Source organism: Mycteria americana, chromosome 1, assembly GCF_035582795.1.
Source record: "Mycteria americana isolate JAX WOST 10 ecotype Jacksonville Zoo and Gardens chromosome 1, USCA_MyAme_1.0, whole genome shotgun sequence".
In the NCBI taxonomy this organism is placed as follows: domain Eukaryota; kingdom Metazoa; phylum Chordata; class Aves; order Ciconiiformes; family Ciconiidae; genus Mycteria; species Mycteria americana.
Window position 1 is genome coordinate 43491979 of NC_134365.1, and position 17602 is coordinate 43509580.

Genomic DNA, 17602 nt, shown 5'->3' on the forward strand with positions numbered 1-17602 from the left:
CTAGAGGACTGGTTACTGTTTCACCATCAGACACAGGCTCCTAAAACTGCTTGGAGGGTAAGACAGAGTGGTTGAGCCTAAGAAACAGTAAAATATGCTATCCATTTGCAAAACTTTCTTTGCAAAAACAGCAATCACAGATTAGTTGTCAGCGAAAAGGAGGTGGGAGCCTTGTGCACGCTGTTTTGGTATGGGGGCTCAGCGCGCTGCACTGGCAGAGGGGCTGAGCAGACGCGGCTGGACCACCAGGTCTGATCTTTGTACCGACGTAACAAAATTACTCCACACCACGGGGAAAAATGTTATGCGAACAAAACCATAGTTCTGTCAATATGAACTGCATCTACATTAGAGGCCTTTGCTGGCACATCTCTGCCGGATAAAAATTACACCTCTAACCCAATTAACCTTTCCGGGAGAAGTCTTGCAGCACAGAGACGACCCGGATAACTCACTGCTCTGTGCCTTCCACACATGGAAAGAAATAACCTTGAAGGTACCCACTCCGGGGACTGTCTTTTCTAAAAGATATCTGTCATCTGGGATCTTCTCTCACTGACCTACCGCTTCGTTATTCTAATTTTAAGATATTCAGCCTCCCTCTTGTCCCTCACCTTTAAGAAAAGGCAGCCTCAGATGTCCCATTATGTTTTATTGCGCTTTGTAAACCATGGTCAAAATCCATCCTGTTTTATTCTGGTAGGAATATTGCAAGTTATGGCTGCAAGTTATTTGGAAAACTGGACTCCTGGACAACGTGGCTATCAATTCCTGCCTTTTGGTCAGCCCTTTTAAATAGCCTTTCTCATTTCTTAACACTAAGGTCTCCCTAGGCTGCTAGCCGCTGTATTTTTTATGTCTCTCGTCTTCTTAAGTAGAAATGGCTAGCTGAAATGCCAGGAATTATTTGGAATGGGGAAATACCACACAGCTCAGTAGGAGAGGTTTTTTGTTTCTTTTGTTTGTTTTTTTTTCCTCCTGCATCCAAACATGGCTGTGCTAGCTAATTCCCTCACCTCAAACCCCACGAACAATTTAGGATCTGCTGGAAAGTACGGTTTTGGCTGCAGCTACGCCAACCAGCAGTGCTGCATATTTGTGCAGAATAAAGAGCTGTGAGGCCTAACCGGCTGATAGTCTGGAAGAGGAAGGTTTTTCAAAGACCCACAGGTGTCATGGGGACCACTAACTGCAAAACATCTTCCCTAAACTTACCACTTGCAAAGTGTTCTTCCTCCTCTAGCTCTTCCAGGAAGAACAGAGAGAAGAAATTCACATTTTTACTCCAGGGGAGGTATCCAGAAGCTTTTGGTCTTGGATCTTACTCACTGGTCTTTTTCTTCTCTCCCTCCCTCCCACTCTTGCCTTCCTTTCTCCTGCAATAGCATAGGGCTCCTTCTCTTCATAGGTGTTTAAGGCAATCATCTGAAGATGTTTTTCTCCACATTTCCCCTTCCTGGGAGCTGGAGCACACAGGGTGTTAGTCTGCAACAACAGAGCAAAGATGGGGTTCCCCTGTGCTCTGCAGGCAGACGTTTTTCAGAGCTGGAATAATTTAGAAGCCCGGTCCCCCATCAGCAGAAACTTACGGAATATATTCTGTGTGGGCGAAAACTATCCCTTTGGTGGTAGATCCTGAATCAGCCGCGGACCTGACACTGCTGGAGCAGAAAGGGGGCTCACACACGAGTGAGACAGAGCAGAGCAGCACGTGGGGGGTGAGGGTGGAGACTGAGTAGGGCAGAGCGAAGCGGTGGCAAGGGCTGCCACGCTCTGTCCACCCACTCACGCCAAAGTCCACTGGTGCCTGTGAGGGGCAGCTGTTGGCACAGCTCCCTCCGTGGTCATGGTCGGGCTTCGAATGGGTCCAGCTTCCACCCTCCAGGCTGCCAGGGAGGCTTGACGCGCCCTTCAGATTATGAGTAAAGGAACCCACGGAGGATGATCTGTTTCAGAACTGTTTGTTGTCTGTTTTGAGTCTTTTAGCTGCAGCTAAAAATTATAGGTGCCGGACTGGGGGGGGGGGGGGGGAGAGTAGGAAGTTTTCATCCCCTCCTCATGCATTTTATACCCTTTCTTCCCTTTTGTCTGTCCTCACCGCTTACATTACAAGCTCTCAGAGGCCGGGGCTGCTGCTTCTTATCCATGTCTGCGCACAGCGCTCATTGCAACCGAGCCCTGCGGAGGCCTTTGGATCCGGCTGTTACGCATATGAGAATTCATAACGCCTAGGGCTACGCACAGCAAATACTTTGCTCCCTTTCCCCCGTGTGCCCCTGCGGATGCCCGTATTTCAGCGCATCCGCGCCTGGCCCCCGCGGGAAACTTTTGGTTAAAAAGGCACACCCAGCCGGCCCTCGGCGGCGGGGGCAGCGGCGCCCGGCGAGCACGGCCCCTTTAAATTCCAGCTGTGCGGCGGGGGGCAGCACCGCTGGCGGCGCGGCGCGGCGCGGGGCTGGGGCCGGGGCCGGCTGCCGGTGCGCGGCGGCGGAGAGCAGCCCGCGGCCGGCGGGGGGGAGCGCGCAGCCCTGCGCCCGCGGAGGCAGCGGCTCCCGGCGCCGCGGTCCCTCGCGGAGGCGGAGAGGATGAGGGTGGCTTCTGGCTTTTTTTTTTGCCTCCTCGCGATGATTTCCATAGTAACCTGATCGAGCGGTGCAATTTCGGAAACTGGGGTGGCTTTATTATTAATTTTTTTATCCCCCCCCATTTTTTTTCCGCTTCTTCCCCCCGCTCCCCGAGGAGTGCCAGCCGGCAGGTAAGGTGCCCCGACCCCGCGGGGGTATTTCCGCGCCGCCGAACTTCCACGGGCGACAGCGGCGCGGGGTCCTGCCCGCGGGGCTCCGCCGTGCGCGGCCGGGGGCGGCAGCCCGGGGCCGGGGCCGGGGCCGGGGCCGCGGCCGCAGCCCCGCCGGCTGCCGGGGGGCGGTACGTCGGGGCGGGGTGCCGCGGTGCCGGGGAGCCCGGCGGGGGGTTACCCCCCGGGGAGAGCGCCGAGCTCTTCTTACCCTCTTTGTTTGCTTGTTCCCGGAGAGGGTTTTATTCTTCCCTTTGTTTCTCCCTCCTTTTCTCCCCCCCCCACCTCCCCTGCCTGGTTTGTTTCCTTGATCATCTTTCCTTCCTCCTCCCTTTTGTGAGGGTGAGAAATCGCACGCACTTTACCTTAAAATCTGCGGCGAGCGAGGACGCAGCCACCCGGCCGCCCGTTCCCGGCGCGGCCGGTACCCGCCGCGCCTCCGCACTTCCCCTACCCCCGGCCGTGCCCCCCGCCCGGAGCGCCCCGCAGCCCCCGCTGGGGCGGGCAGGGGACAGCCCTCGCCGTCGCGTCGGAGAGGAGAGGGGCAGAGTAGCCCAAAGCATCCCCCGGCTGGGTGCCGCGGTCTGCCCCCCCCTCCCCCCGGGGGAAGCACATCGTGGAAACCTGTGAGCAGGTTAGTCTAGAAGCTTCTGCCTCCATGACCCGCTCCTTGCCCGCCCGCCTGGGCCCGTCCGGAGAAGTTGAGGATGAGGGACGCGTCTTCTTGCCACTGCCTTGGCGTTGGATTGGCAACGGCGCCGATGGCCCCGTGGGTCCTGAGCTGCCGCTGGGCTCCCGCTGCCCCCCAGCCCCAGCCCTGCTCCACAGCCTCCTCACGCTGCCGTACACCACGGTCTCCCCCTGCTCAGGTGGGCCGCGTGGGGCAGGCCCCGGCAGGTTTGGGTTAGGTGATGAGGACCTCTTCCAATTGCTGTCGCACTTGGTTGGTAGCGCCGTTGCTATTGCCAGGTGGTAGTCGTCCACCAAGCAGGTCTCTGCTAAAACTTACTGTTGCTTGCTGTCTTCCCTAGCCCTCTGGGTTTCATCCCTAGATGGTGTTTTCGCCTGCGATTCAGTTGGGGGGGGGGGGGGGGGGGGGAGGTTGTCATTTTTTATATCGGTTTGCACTGAGCGCAATGAATAGATGAGTCTGGTCAAGGCTTTTTGTTTCTGTCATAAGTGATCAATAATCATCTGGTGGTAAGATGATCTTATTACAGAAAAAGCCAAAGTGCACGCTGAGAACAGCTGAAATACAAGGTCAATAACTCTTGGGTTATCAACATTAAACCTGCTTTGCATATTTGAAGATGACGTATTCCTTTCAAAGTGAAGGCAACTTCAAGCTGTTGATGAGCTTTATTTTCAGTGTAAATAATAAGCATACAGTTAACATAGGAACCCAGCCTTGCTTTGGAGACGATTACCCATCCTAAAACATCCCCGGACCTTTTTTAATCTTTGTGTTCAGTCAAGGTGGACGAGGATTGCAGTGCTCTTAGGTGAGAAGAGTTTTTGTAGCTCCCAGTACAAAGGTTGGTTTGTTCCTAGTGCCCAGCAACTGCTACCGGCTTTCCAGACACAAAAGAAAGGCGTAGTCTGTGGCCTGAAGATCGTGCATGCTAAAAAGGCAGTCAGCTGGAGGGTAACACAGATCAACAGCCAGCTCCGCTGCCGCCTAATAGCTAGCTTCATTCTGGGAAATGTAACAGTTCAGTGAGACAAGTAATTTGTGCAGAGGTGCTGGTGGCTCAGGGAGGACCGTCGTAACCCTCGGGTCGAGCCTTCGGTGGCAGCGGTATGAGGAGCCGGGGCTGCGAGAGAGGGAGCCTGGACAGGAGGAGGCACCGGGGGCAGGTGAGGCAACCTTTCCTGGAGAAGGAGACGGATCCAGCGCCGAAGCGGGGGAATGCAGCGTGAAAAGGGAGCAGGGCAGATAATCAGCAGGGGAAGAGGTTATGCGGGGACTCGGAGTCGAACATAAAAAGCTTGAAGTAATGAGTTTAATCTACGAAATCTAGTTCTTAAATTGTATGTGCTTGCCAATTAGCTAACCATTCTGCAAATCAGAATGGAATTCAGATCGTATCTTGGTAGATGTATTGACTCTGAAGTGCTGCAAGGAAAAAAAAATAATCTTTCCTCTTTCCCCTACTGTGGGCTTTAAATACGAACAAAAATCAGATCTGAGAATTGAGGAACCTTTTAATATACTCACTTTCCTGAGTTCACATTCTGTCTAGCCTAGACTCCCACAGTTAAAATCAAACACCCCTACGGTAATATGACTTCAGGGGGGCAAATTCAGAGCAGTCGTAGGGCATTTTCACCAGTGAACGTTGCAGTGCATTGTGAGGAGGGGTCACCATCAGTCACAGTATGGATTAAAGTGCAGGAGATGTGTAGCTGTTACCTCGCAGGGAGCATGCATCCCATACAAAACACTTACAGTACAATGAGGGAACCTACAGCCCTCTTGGACTCCTCGAATAAACACTTTAATGGTACATGCATATAAAAAAGAGTTGCAGCATAACCTTTATTCTCCTATATTAAAGAGTATGCTCATGCGACATATGTATTAGTTTATGTGTGTCATAACAGTTTTCAAAATGGCTGAATGATATTGATCCAATTAAAAATACTGTGAGAGAATAGCTGAAATTAGTTTCAATTTCAGCTTAAGAGAATTGTAAAAATAATGTCAGTTTTACGTCGCTTAAGCAGCTAGCTGCAATAATTCATAGGAACTGACACAATCCTTCATGAAGCTATTGTCTCACCCAGATTTGACTGGTATGGACTTAGGAAAAGTAGAGAGGAATCAATGCCAGAAATTGCCACCAAGACCAGCACCCTGGGCAAGAATATTTACAGCTGTATTTCGGAGTCTGGGAATGTTTGCTTTAGATGCTAGCATTAATGTGGTTTATACTACAGAGGATCAAAAATTCATTATGTTTGATTGGTAGCGCAGGGATGCGATAATACAGAACTTCTCATTTTCTTATCTAATTCCTGCTAAATTTTGCAGTTAAGCTCCACATTGAGATGGATCAGAGGTGTATGGGCTGGGAGATGTGTAGCTGCTTTTTAATAGGGAATCTGACTTGCACTGATGTGTGCGCATTTTTTTGTACTAGCTGCCTGTGGTATTGCCTGCACGTGTTGATGAAGCAATGTGCCTGAGAGCTGTTAGAATTTGCATGTACAGAACTGGTTTGTTTATATGTAGATCAGTTATTACTGCAAAGATAAGTGTATGCATGGAAAGTTGTTGCCACAGATGGATGCTGGCTTCTGAGAACTGGCTCCTATCTCTTTAAGATAAACTTTCATGTATAATACCAGAGAAACAAGCAAGTTGGGGGCAAAAATACTACTGTGTTTTTGATTATGTTCTGCATCCAGCTTATGCTAGTCAGTATAATATACATTGCAAGGATCCAACACTGTGCTTTCCATTAAAATACTTGAGATTTTGTTGGTGTAAAATCAGAGCCTTACCCGCATGCTCAGTGTTTGCCTGACAATGGTTATAAGAAATACTATGGTAAAACTTCCTTGCAGAAACATTTTGTAGAAAGATGTAATATGTAATGGTAATTGCTGTATGTTTTGCTTTTAATCTTCTTTAATGTTTCTTTTTTACTCTTGAAATTGACTGCATACAAACAGCACCTCTTTACTCAGTTGTTTTTTCCCACTTTCCATCTATATTTAGAATAATATCTATTTAATTGAGTGACAAATGTGACGCCCTTCTTCTGTTAACCCAACAAAGACAGATAGGGTAATGGGAGTGTGAGCTGGCCTCTCTTCTCAGCTGGACATTAGTGGACCAGGATTCGGCTTTGAATCCCATCTCTGAGCATCCTCCAAGGCTCACCTGTCCTGGTGCCCTGCACTTCCAGTCCTCTGGAGCTGGACTATCTCAAGGCATCACAGAAACCCTGTGCAGGGCGGAAGCATTTAAAAAGCCAGTCCTTCTTCTGGCAGAGCTTCTTGGTCCTCACTGGCTACTTGGAGCACTGATTCACGCGGTTGTCTGCACACAAATCGGGTGTCCTCTGAGGAGCTCAGTGTTGGATGGTGCAAGCACTAACGCTCCTTTCTACGTAACTATGTACGTGCAAGTCAGGAAAATGTAGGCAAAAGTGGCTTCTTTCAGGGATTTGTGTGAAGTGGAGCCAGCTGATCCTGAGGCCTGATGAGCTTTAACTCTGTTAACTTCTGTGAAAGGAGAAGGTGTACAGGTCTTTCAGGAATAGGCCAGTAAACGTCTCTTACTGCAGTGGCTGGTTCACACTATTTGTGTTGAAGTGGAGTCTAGAGAACTCAGTCAGGCTCATGGCTCCGCAGAGCAAATGTATTCCACGTCCAGACACTTATGTCAGTAGGCCTGTTTCAAATGAGACAGCAACGTCCTTCTAGACTAATTCCAAGAGACAGAAGAGGAATGTGAGTAAGAAAAATAAGGTCATGCCATTATGTCTACTGATATGTTGATGACTTTCCATCTCTGAACTTAATTTAAAAAATAATAATTGTATTCTGTTATATCACAATATAGTCATCACTGGTTGATTTACTTGTACTGCAGCAGTGGGCGCTAAGCTGGAATTTGAAACAGAAGTGGTCCCAGTTGGTGCTTGGAGAGTAGCCCACTCGTGATACCTTTTAGATGGAAACATTGAAAATAATTGAGTAGTAACTGAAAGCTGGTGAAGTAATAGTGTTAGTAAAGAAAGTGAAGGTTTATACTGAACCAGACAAACATTTGCGTAAAGTTAAAAAAAGCCTAAGATCTATTAAAGATCATAAGAAAGAATGCTTGACTGAGAGCTGACAGAAATAGAAGCAGTTGTTGTTTCACCAGATTTTAATGAATCTTCTGGCAGTGACAAATAGAAAACTTGAGATTTTTTGAATATTCAGAACCATGCCTGTAGAGAAATAAAATGTAATCCTAGAGTCCTTTTAAGTGGGATATCCTGCGGTGTTCTAAATAATTTGATTTGGAGGGAAAATATATCAAATGTGTTTACGTGCCATAAAAACAACACGAGATATTTTTCATATTAGATTTATTACATCTATACCTTCTTCTATGTGGAAAAATTAGATAAATGCGCTGCTTCTCTCTGTGCTATTGACATTTTCATTGGCAACATGATGGATGCTGTTTGAAACAAAATGGTTTGCTGAAGTCTAGGAGAATCACTGTTTTAGGTTTGGGAAGAAATATCTTCTGCAAGGAAGATGGTACAATCTGTAAATGAAGCATTAATCAAGTTTACAGTTACAAATCTGAAATTATAGTGCAATTACCTGTTTTGCTCATATTTGGCTATATTTCACAATGATGTCAATTACCTCATACAGTGAAATGTTACTTTCTCTCAAGTGTATGTGTAACATCTAGCTTTTTTTGGCCAGTAGGCTCAGTTCCACCTGGCTTTTAAATAGAGGTCCATGTCTGCCTCCGTTTTATATAATGTCAAGTTAGTCAGAAAACTGATCCTAGGTAGCATGGCAATTTGGAAGAGCATGTTGAAAACAAAATTGTCTAATAGCTCATTATGAAGAATTCTGTTTACTGCAGATGAACAGGTTTTATGGTAAAACTCCAGCTGGACTATAAAACTTTCGTCTTTGGTCTTTGGACTATGTCCTAATGCTTTGTTATTAAGCCATAAAAATTAGTACAGCAGGGGGAAATACATTCAATTGGCAATATTTAAAATAACCTTGACAAACCAGCAGTTAAAAATTGTTGAAGGAGCAGCTGATGAATTTGCAGAAGAACCTAAGAAGATAAGGGTTGCTATGATCTATTTAAGGACACTGCAAATTCATGCAGCATCGCTCTCCTGGAAGTAGCAAATCCAAATATCCTTACAGAAAGTCTTAACTTGCAACAGAAAAAGCTGATTAGTCATCCGAACCGCCAAAATAGTTAAAGCAAGAGTCAATATATCTTGGAATATACACTGCAGAATTGCTTTAGTTATTTAAAAGCATTTCAATATGCATAAGGCACTGAGTTACACTACAAACTATGAGGCAATATAAGACTCCAGTAAAATCACTATTATTTAATTTTGAAGCTTTATCTGCATGTCACAGATACAAACTCCTGTAGAGCTCATATGTTTTGGGAAATGATTTCTTTAAGATACCTCTGAGGAAGCTGGAAAATATAATTCTGAAGAATATAAGAAAGGGGTAACTTTGTATGTAGGAGTTGCCACAGTAAGACTGAGTAAAAGTGAAAGAAAGTAGAGTATACTACATCAGCACTGATGCACAGTGCATTTTCAAGGTGTTGTCTTGGGATGCAGGCTGCTTATGAAGGGAGGGCGGGAACCAGTTTTAAGGAAAAAAAACTAATAGCAATTAATTCTGGAGCAGTAATAAGTGAACTAGGCCATTACTTTGGAGGGTCTGAGAGGAATTTATTTTTATTCTGTTGCTAGAAAACACTGTTTGTGTAACCTGTTGTCCTTTCTCTTGAGTATCAAAGCAGTCCGGTGGTTCCGTGTCACCGTGATGCAGACGTAATGAAGGCAAACCTTCACAGACTGTCACAACATTGTGATTATTTTGGCAGTGCATTGGAGATAATTTCAGCAATGAAGCAAAGAAGCTCTGCATTGATAAGCAGGTTTCAAGCTGGACAGCTGGGTAGAAATAAACAGTCCCAAGTGTTCAGATACCAGTTTAAAACCACCCTGCTGAGATTTTTATTGTTTGCAGAATATAGTGCCCAGATCATGAATGACTTCTAAATAAAAGCAATGGCTGTTTAGCTTTTTTTCCTTCCTCCCTCTGCCCAACACTAATCCTCCTAGAAACTATGCTAAGACACATTGAGGACAGGGAGGTGATTCAAGACAGCCAGCATGGCTTCACCAAGGGCAAGTCTTGCCTGACCAACCTAGTGGCCTTCTATGATGGAGTGACCACATCAGTGGACAAGGGAAGAGCTATGGATGTCATCTATCTGGACTTCTGTAAGGCCTTTGGCACGGTCCCCCACAACATCCTTCTCTCTAAATAGAATAGATATGGATTTGATGGATAGACTGTTCGGTGGATGAGGAATTAGTTGGATGGTCGCATCCAGAGGGTGGTGGTCAACAGCTCAATGTCCAGATGGAGATCAGGGGTGAGTAGTGTCCCTCAGGGGTCCATATTAGGACCAGTACTGTTTAATATCTTCATCAATGACATAGACAGTGGGATTGAGTGCACCCTCAGCAAGTTTGCAGATGACACCGAGCTGAGTGGTGTGGTTGACACACTGGAGGGACAGGATGCCATCCAGAGGGTCCTGGACAAGCTCGAGAAGTGGGTGGGCCTGTGTGAACCTCATGAGGTTCAACAAGGCCAAGTGCAAGGTCCTGCACATGGGTCAGGGCAATGCCTGGTATCAATACAGGCTGGGGAATACAGGGATAGAGAGCAGCCCTGCGGAGAAGGACTTGGGGGTACTGGTGAATGAAAAGCTGGACATGAGGCGGCAATGTGCGCTCACAGCCCAGAAGGCCAACCGTATCCCGGGCTGCATCAAAAGCAGCGTGGCCAGCAGGTCGAGGGAGGTGATTCTGCCCCTCTGCTCTGCTCTGGTGAGACCCCACCTGGAGTACTGCGTCCAGCTCTGGAGCCCTCAGCACAGGAAAGACATGGACCTGTTGGAGCAGATCCAGAGGAGGGCCACAAAAATACCAGAGGGATGAAACACCTCTCCTATGAGGAAAGGCTGAGAGAGTTGAGATTGTTCAGCCTGGAGAAGAGAAGGCTCCAGGGAGACCTTATAGCAGCCTTCTAGTACTTAAAGGGGTACTGGAAGAAAGATGGGGACATAAGAAAGATGGGGACAGACTTTTTAGTAGGGCCTGTTGCAATAGGACAAGGGGTAATGGTTTTAAACTAAAAGAGGGTAGATTTAGATTGGACGTAAGGAAGAAATTTTTACAATGAGGTAGTGAAACACTGGAACAGGTTGCCCAGAGAGGTGGTAGATGCCCCATCCCTGGAACCATTCAAGCTCAGGTTAGACGGGGCTCTGAGCAACCTGCTCTAATTGAAGATGTCCATGCTCATTGCAGGGGGGTTGGACTAGATGACCTTTACAGGTCCCGTCCAACCCAAACTATTCTATGATTCTATGTTTCTAAAATATTTAATAACTTTTAGTTTTAACTCCAGTCCAAACTCGTTCACCACCATTGTGGCCTGTCTGATGCTTTTTGAACATAAGTACATCTTCCATGCCTGCGTGTTGATGAGATGGCAGCAGGGAGTCATGGCACAACATTCCAAGTCGCAACTCCAGTGACTCAATGGAACATCCTTTGATGATTCTCTGAAATATCCAGAATTCCCATTTACTGTCTGTATTCGGTGTGGGTGCTGCTTCTTTTTCTTCTTATCTGACAAAGTTCTGCAAATGGGTTTCACAGAACACAATACCAAAGTGTATTTTTCCCCCTGTCTTGCTTTTGTCCAGCAAACACCATCTTTCCTAAAATGAGAAAAGTTCTTCAAAAAAGAGAAAGGACAAGCAGCAAAGAAGGCTGAAACTAAGACCTTGTCAGCAGATATGAATGCAGTTGAAGCTAGGCTGATTAAATAAAGCTCCCTTGATTCTGAACATTGAAATGTCCCTTTGAATTTTTGAAAACTTATTTATGTTTCAACACTGCTGAGAAAAGGAAAAGCTAATAGGGTGACTGGAACGTTGGAGGACCAAAATATGTTACTTCGGGAATTTTTTTGTTTAGAAGAAGGGGAGGTAGAGCAGGAAAATTATTTGTTTCTGGATAAAATTTTCATTTTTTCGTTCAGGGCCAAGATCTTGGTTTCATTGTCAAGAGTTAAGGACTGATAACACATTCCACTGGCATATATACTTTTATGGACATTGCTTCCACCTGAGTAATCTCACTTCCTCACAGCACTCCTGCCAATATGAAGGATCAGCAGTGCTCTTGACCATCTTTCTTTGGGCTACATGACCTACGTCCAGCCTAACCTCTCTGTTACTCTAGTACAGAGACAAGGTAGAACCAAACTCTGCTACACAAATCTCTAAGTGCTCCTTTTTGGCACATGCTGAACTGAAAAGACATTTTAGTTAGTTTTTAATAAGTAGCTAAAAGGAGTTGCATGAAAGGACTTCTGCAACTTCACTTACTTTAGGCGTAATACGAGAAATGTACATGCTCTTTGATTCATGTGGTTTTCTGTCACATTTTATTAATAAACAGATGAAGGCAAAATGACAGTCTGCATCGCTCACTCTTGGACTAGATTTTGCTGGTAAATGGCAAAGTGTTGTGGAAGTCTTGAACGTGATAGTGGCGCTAAAAAAGATGCAAGTGATAGTTTGAGCATAGACGCACTATTAGTTTAGATGGCTGCGTACTGATGACATTTAAATCCACATTTTCCGCAGTGCAGTTTAAATGATGCTTGTGTTCTTGTGGTCATTTCATTATGTCTCTGTAGCTGCTCATTTTGAGCAAGACTCAGTTTTTAAACACTGACTTTAACACTGACTCAGTTTTGACTAAAGCTTTGTAATTTGTTTTTAAAAGGTACACTACGTTAGAAACCAAACATAAATTTCTCTCATTTACAGTAGGTTGGCTGTAAGATAATTTTCTGTGATCTCATCCATAGAGGAATCAATTAAGAACTCTTGCTACTTACTAACCCATTCCCTTGCTATTCATTTTGTGCACTTTGATAGAAGATTAGGCTTGAATACATTTGATTTATATTTTCATTTGCAGGGGGAATTTCTAAATATCTCTTTCGTAAGAGATCTTTGTGGCTCCATACCGTTGCATATCTTTTTCTTGCATAGTATATTGCAAATAGTTCACATTATGGGTAGAAAACAAAGTTCCTTAAGTTATCTTGTGGATGTCAATTAACTAATTTGGGGACTTCTTGCTGACTATCTGGGAAACGCTAGCAGATTGTGGCCATGCTGGGCATTTCTTTGGTTTGCTTTTTCATTTTTTCTTTATTGTTTGTAATCTGCCTTAGAAAGGTAGGCAACCATACTGGATATGACATTGGCTAACTGATGGCTTAAATGTTGAGTAGCAAAGTAGTTAAGAGCTTTCAATTTGTGTTTTATCAACCTCTTTCAGAGTCAGTAACCCACTGAAATAAGGGAAAGAGCCAAATTAGTCTCTTGAAGCTATTGCCACTATTATCTGTTGCCAGATTGAAGAAGAAAGCACTATGCTGATTCAGCTTTGACTGGCTACTTTCAAAACTACAAAGATTAAATCCTAGTGGTTCTGCCAGGCATACTTCTAGTCTGGTTGCTTCTGTTGAGTGTATCACCATGGGAAGTCTTTTTATTTTTTTAAGAGAAAGAAATCTGAAGAAGCGTTTGGAAATAACAAGAGTTACTGATCTTGAATCCTTGGATTCAGTTGTACGTGTTACATTTCATAGTAGTTTCCAGGTTTGATATTAGTCACCTGTGAACTGACCACTGGTAGACTCTAGAGAGAATGAACTTCTCCAGGCATTCCTTCAAAAGATTGTGTTTATGGTCATAGTTAGACAGGCTAAAATAAGCAAAATCTCCAGACTCCCCTTGCCTGGACTATAAGCCAGCTCTACGAGGCAGATGTAAGCCGATGTTTCTTAAGATATTTTTCCTGTTCTATGCTACAGACGCCTGCTGTTTCAAAACATCATCCCCACAATAGGGTGGAGGATGGAAAAAGCTGACTACAGTCTCAGTACAGGCTGGTTTTTGGAGTCAGGATGACTTTGCTTTACTCCTACTGTGTATTTTGTCATCATTATCATTTAACTTGATTCTTCTTCTCCTGAAATTGGGTGTCTAAGCGGTTTGGCGACTGGAAACCAAATGCAGTGACAGCACTAGTACAGCATCTCTTACACAGTCCTTGGTCACTTTATTCGTGAATGACTGTAGCCCTTCTGGCATTGTTTGCTCTGTGAAGGAACACACTTCATTCACGTATTTGTGGTAGCATCAACATAATTAGTCCCATATTTTCCTACATTCTTTGAAGTATGTTGTATCTCATAATGTTAAAGCCAATAGAGTAAATATGTGGATGAGAAAAAGAAATATTTCACCCCATATGCTATGTTCTGAAACATTTTTGTGTGTTAATGGGACTGTACAGAGCCCTTTAATATGAGACTTCTGAGGAATAAAGTAAAATCAGTTTCCCTAGTTAAGGCTCATTGCAAGAATCTGCTAGCTTCAATACCATGATTAAAGACCAGATTTAGGTCAGGTGTGGGCCCGTGAAATTCTCAAGTGTACAAACTTATAAGCATTTTTTAAAATATCACTTATGATATAGCTACAGGCTGTTGTTGGTAGATCTGCTCCTCCCTAACTTACCCAGCCTCTGCTCATGGTGATGAAAACTTCAGTGCGGTAACTTCATGGCACGTAATTCAATGATGTTAAAATAGGATAATTCATTCCCTTCCCTCTCACATTTTATTTCTTTCTATTAAATAAATTCCAGGCTCAGAAGTAACAAGGGAGTTGAGTTCGTGACCTGAATATAGCTGAGATTTACCTGCAGATTACTTCCAGTCCCATCACATGTTTCTTCCATTTTCAAACTGCGGTACTTTAGTAATATCACATTAGTTTTTCATGCAGAGGTTTTGAGGCACAGAGTTCCAACCATTTTCATTTTATGATGATCAGTCAATGCGTGCAAGTCAAATCCTGATTTATTCCAGCCATTAGGTGACGAAGATTCTCGGGTATTTGGAATACAAGCAATACGTTATGCCAGAAGCAGACAACTTTTCTGATGATCCAGCTTGCACATTGCGATCTTCATACAGTGAGAGCCACAGAACTGGTGTCTCCTTCCTTGCAGAGTGAATGCGGCAAGTAAGGTTCTTCTCAGCAGGGAGACGGAGGTGGCCTCCAGAGGTCCAGCAGACGGGAGTGGTCCTAGACTGACCTAACCATGGCCTCAGTGTCATCTCTTAGGGCAATTCCTTTCTCTTGCAGGATCTGAACTATCCGGCAGTTTGTCTGTAGCCCCAGTGTGAGAGTTACACTTGGAAGTAATGCCAAATGAAGCTTGGTGTTAGGCATGCAGGTTACTCACTGCTGCTTCACTGCTGCACTAACACACAGGGTTTTCAAAGCATGCCACCAAATACTGCATAGGTCAAGGTTAGCCTGATGTTAAGGCAGTTATTTGAAATGCATATGCAGTGCTGCTGAAGTTAGTACTATAGAGCCCCAGATTAATTTTTTTTGAAAATGGGTGGCACTTCTTAAGAAGAAGAGGAAGAAACACAAGACTTGCATTTTTGGAAGCAGTGAGTAATGGAAAGGTAAAGAGGGCCCGAGATGTTTGTTTATATTCTTTTTTTAAACCCAACTTCCACAAATTGCTGAATGACTTGGTGTTTGTTTTAAAAAATATGAAGGCCCCTCCCTAGCTGCACATGTGTTTAATAGCTCCTCGGTGTGCCTGCGCTGTCCTGGGGAGCAGACAAGAAACATCATCCTCCTTCTACCCAGCCCTCTCATTCACGGCTCTTGTGAGATAAAGTGACCGATAGTGTTCGGTGACCCATACCACCACTCTCCACTTTGAGAGCCTGAAATAGATTTTCCTTGTGTCCGACGTGAAAATCCTGTCTGTGCCCTACGACCCATTGCCTGAAGCATGCAGGAGAGCAAATAGCAGCTATGGCGGCACTGGAGTTTAAAGCAGCAGAAATCTGTTTGCAGGGTGCCAGAACACACAACTTTCTCACCATGCGTTATAAAACCAGCCTCTGCTGACACCTCTGAAGACTTCTAGAGTTGGCCAAGGTAATCATAAAATATACATCTTGCTGGACAAAGACTGGTGCATGTAAAGTGCCTTCCCATCCAGGCAATGCAGAGTAACTCCACAACAGAAAGGATTTTAGCAATAAGGTTAGCAGCTGTCACTAGCACAGTGGTTAAACAAGTCCAGAAGTGCTAAGGAAACATGTTCTGGACTTGCATATCATAGACTCATCTGTGGTCATGAATATGAGTCGGCATCTGAGAGTATTCACCAGGATGCCTGTCTGGAAACAGTCGGAAGTCGGATCCATTGATATCTACCTGCTAAAATCAAAGACATTTGGTGTAAGTTGCTACTCTTGAAGAGAAGTTATAAATGCGTTTGTTTTTCTGATTCAGCAAAGGGTGTTTTCAGAAGAGTGGAATTAAATCTAATGAGGAACCTGCAGGCTCAGTCTGTCCAGCCAACCTTGATGCTCCAGAGGTCAGAGGTGCTGCCAGCTGAGCTACATAGGTAGTTGGATCTCAGTTGCATTTTTTTGCTCTTCTCTACCTTGATCACTTAATGGAGTGTGAGAAATATTTTCTGAGTAAACACAGCAGCCATTGTTTTCACTGCTGAAAAGATGACTTGGGAAGAATCTTCCTTCTGTAAATACCAGTAATAATGCTAGAGATTTGCATTGCATCGTGAATACAGTTTAGGCAGAATTAAAAAAAAAAAATCAGCCTGAGAAATGAAAAAGATGTATTATACCGACAGGTTCATTCCACCTTGCAGGAAAGAACAGAGGAACAAATTCTAAGTTAACTTGTTACCCTTTTTGTATCTTTCATTTTCCTGTTGGTATGACAATGCTTTTGAAACTTTTCAAATATTGCTCCATAGTTTCTAGACATGTAGAGAATATGCAGGAATGACGGCTGCTTCATTGTCTTTGCTTTGCTTTGTTTTTTCAAGTGAATATTATAGAACACACATTTGGAGAGGGACTATTTTGTGCCGTTTCCACCCCAGCCCAATATTTTTTTTTTACTGAAGACTTCTGACAACCCTTAGACAGTAATTTTAATTAATTTCCCTATTATTAAGAATATACCTGCTCAGAGAAACATTCTAAACAGCACAATTGTAAAGATTAATTGTTCAGATGTAATTAGAGCCATGCTCTGTGCTCAAAAGCACTGGTGAATGTCTACAGTCGCATTATTTAAATCATTTAAAGCTATCTTGGACTAATGCCATTATCTCTAAAATCAAAATCTGCTCCGTAAAGCTTGATTATCCTCTTGCTTATGGTATTTTTGTGGCGGCGTGATGTCAGTGTCTTCAACGTACTAGTGAAACTAGTCTTTTCATCCTTAAGAAAACAAACAAAACCTGGGCAAACTCTTCAGAGGAGAAATGAAACAATTGCTTCTCTCTAGTGGTCATTCCCTTCGGACTTTGGAACAGAAGGCAAAGCCTGTTTTCTGTGCAGCAGTTTTCTGAAGATTAAGTGCGAAATAATTACTACTTTTCAGTTGTGTGAATCAGTGGGACACAAGGCAAGAATAGTTGGGGGGGTGTTGAAAGACAGGGAGGAGGTGATGGTGTTAATGGAAAAGAAGTGGGTGGTAATCGCACATTAAAGACCCTGGGATATTAACCTTTGACTTGCACATGTTGTTTATTTCATGCTTGATTAATGGTTTTAAAATTTAGAAGGAAAGGCACCTTTTGGCCTTTTAAACAATGCACACCTTCAGTGAAACACTTCTCTTTGTTTTGGTTGTTTATTGGAAAGGGGAAAATTGAACGGTGTTATTCAGACTCCCAGCCATTTGATTGCATTTATAGCAGTAGTTGATGGCCTTTTATTTGGAGCCTGTGCGGTTTCATTGGGAGTGCAGCACATGTTGCATTCATCCAGAGGATTAACTGAATTCTCTGAATTAGGAGGGTGACCTTGTTGAGCACAATGTGTTTGGCTACGTGA

General features: G+C 44.5%; 1 protein-coding gene across 1 annotated transcript in view; it reads left to right on the forward strand.

Moving 5' to 3' along the window:
* The first annotated feature begins 2465 nt into the window (after positions 1-2465).
* NAV3 (neuron navigator 3) overlaps positions 2466-17602 on the forward strand; it is a 564703-nt gene continuing 549566 nt past the window's right edge. Inside the window, exon 1 of the mRNA XM_075495976.1 lies at positions 2466-2755. The gene's annotated coding sequence lies outside the window, so the exon portion shown is untranslated. The remainder of the gene's footprint in view (positions 2756-17602) is intronic.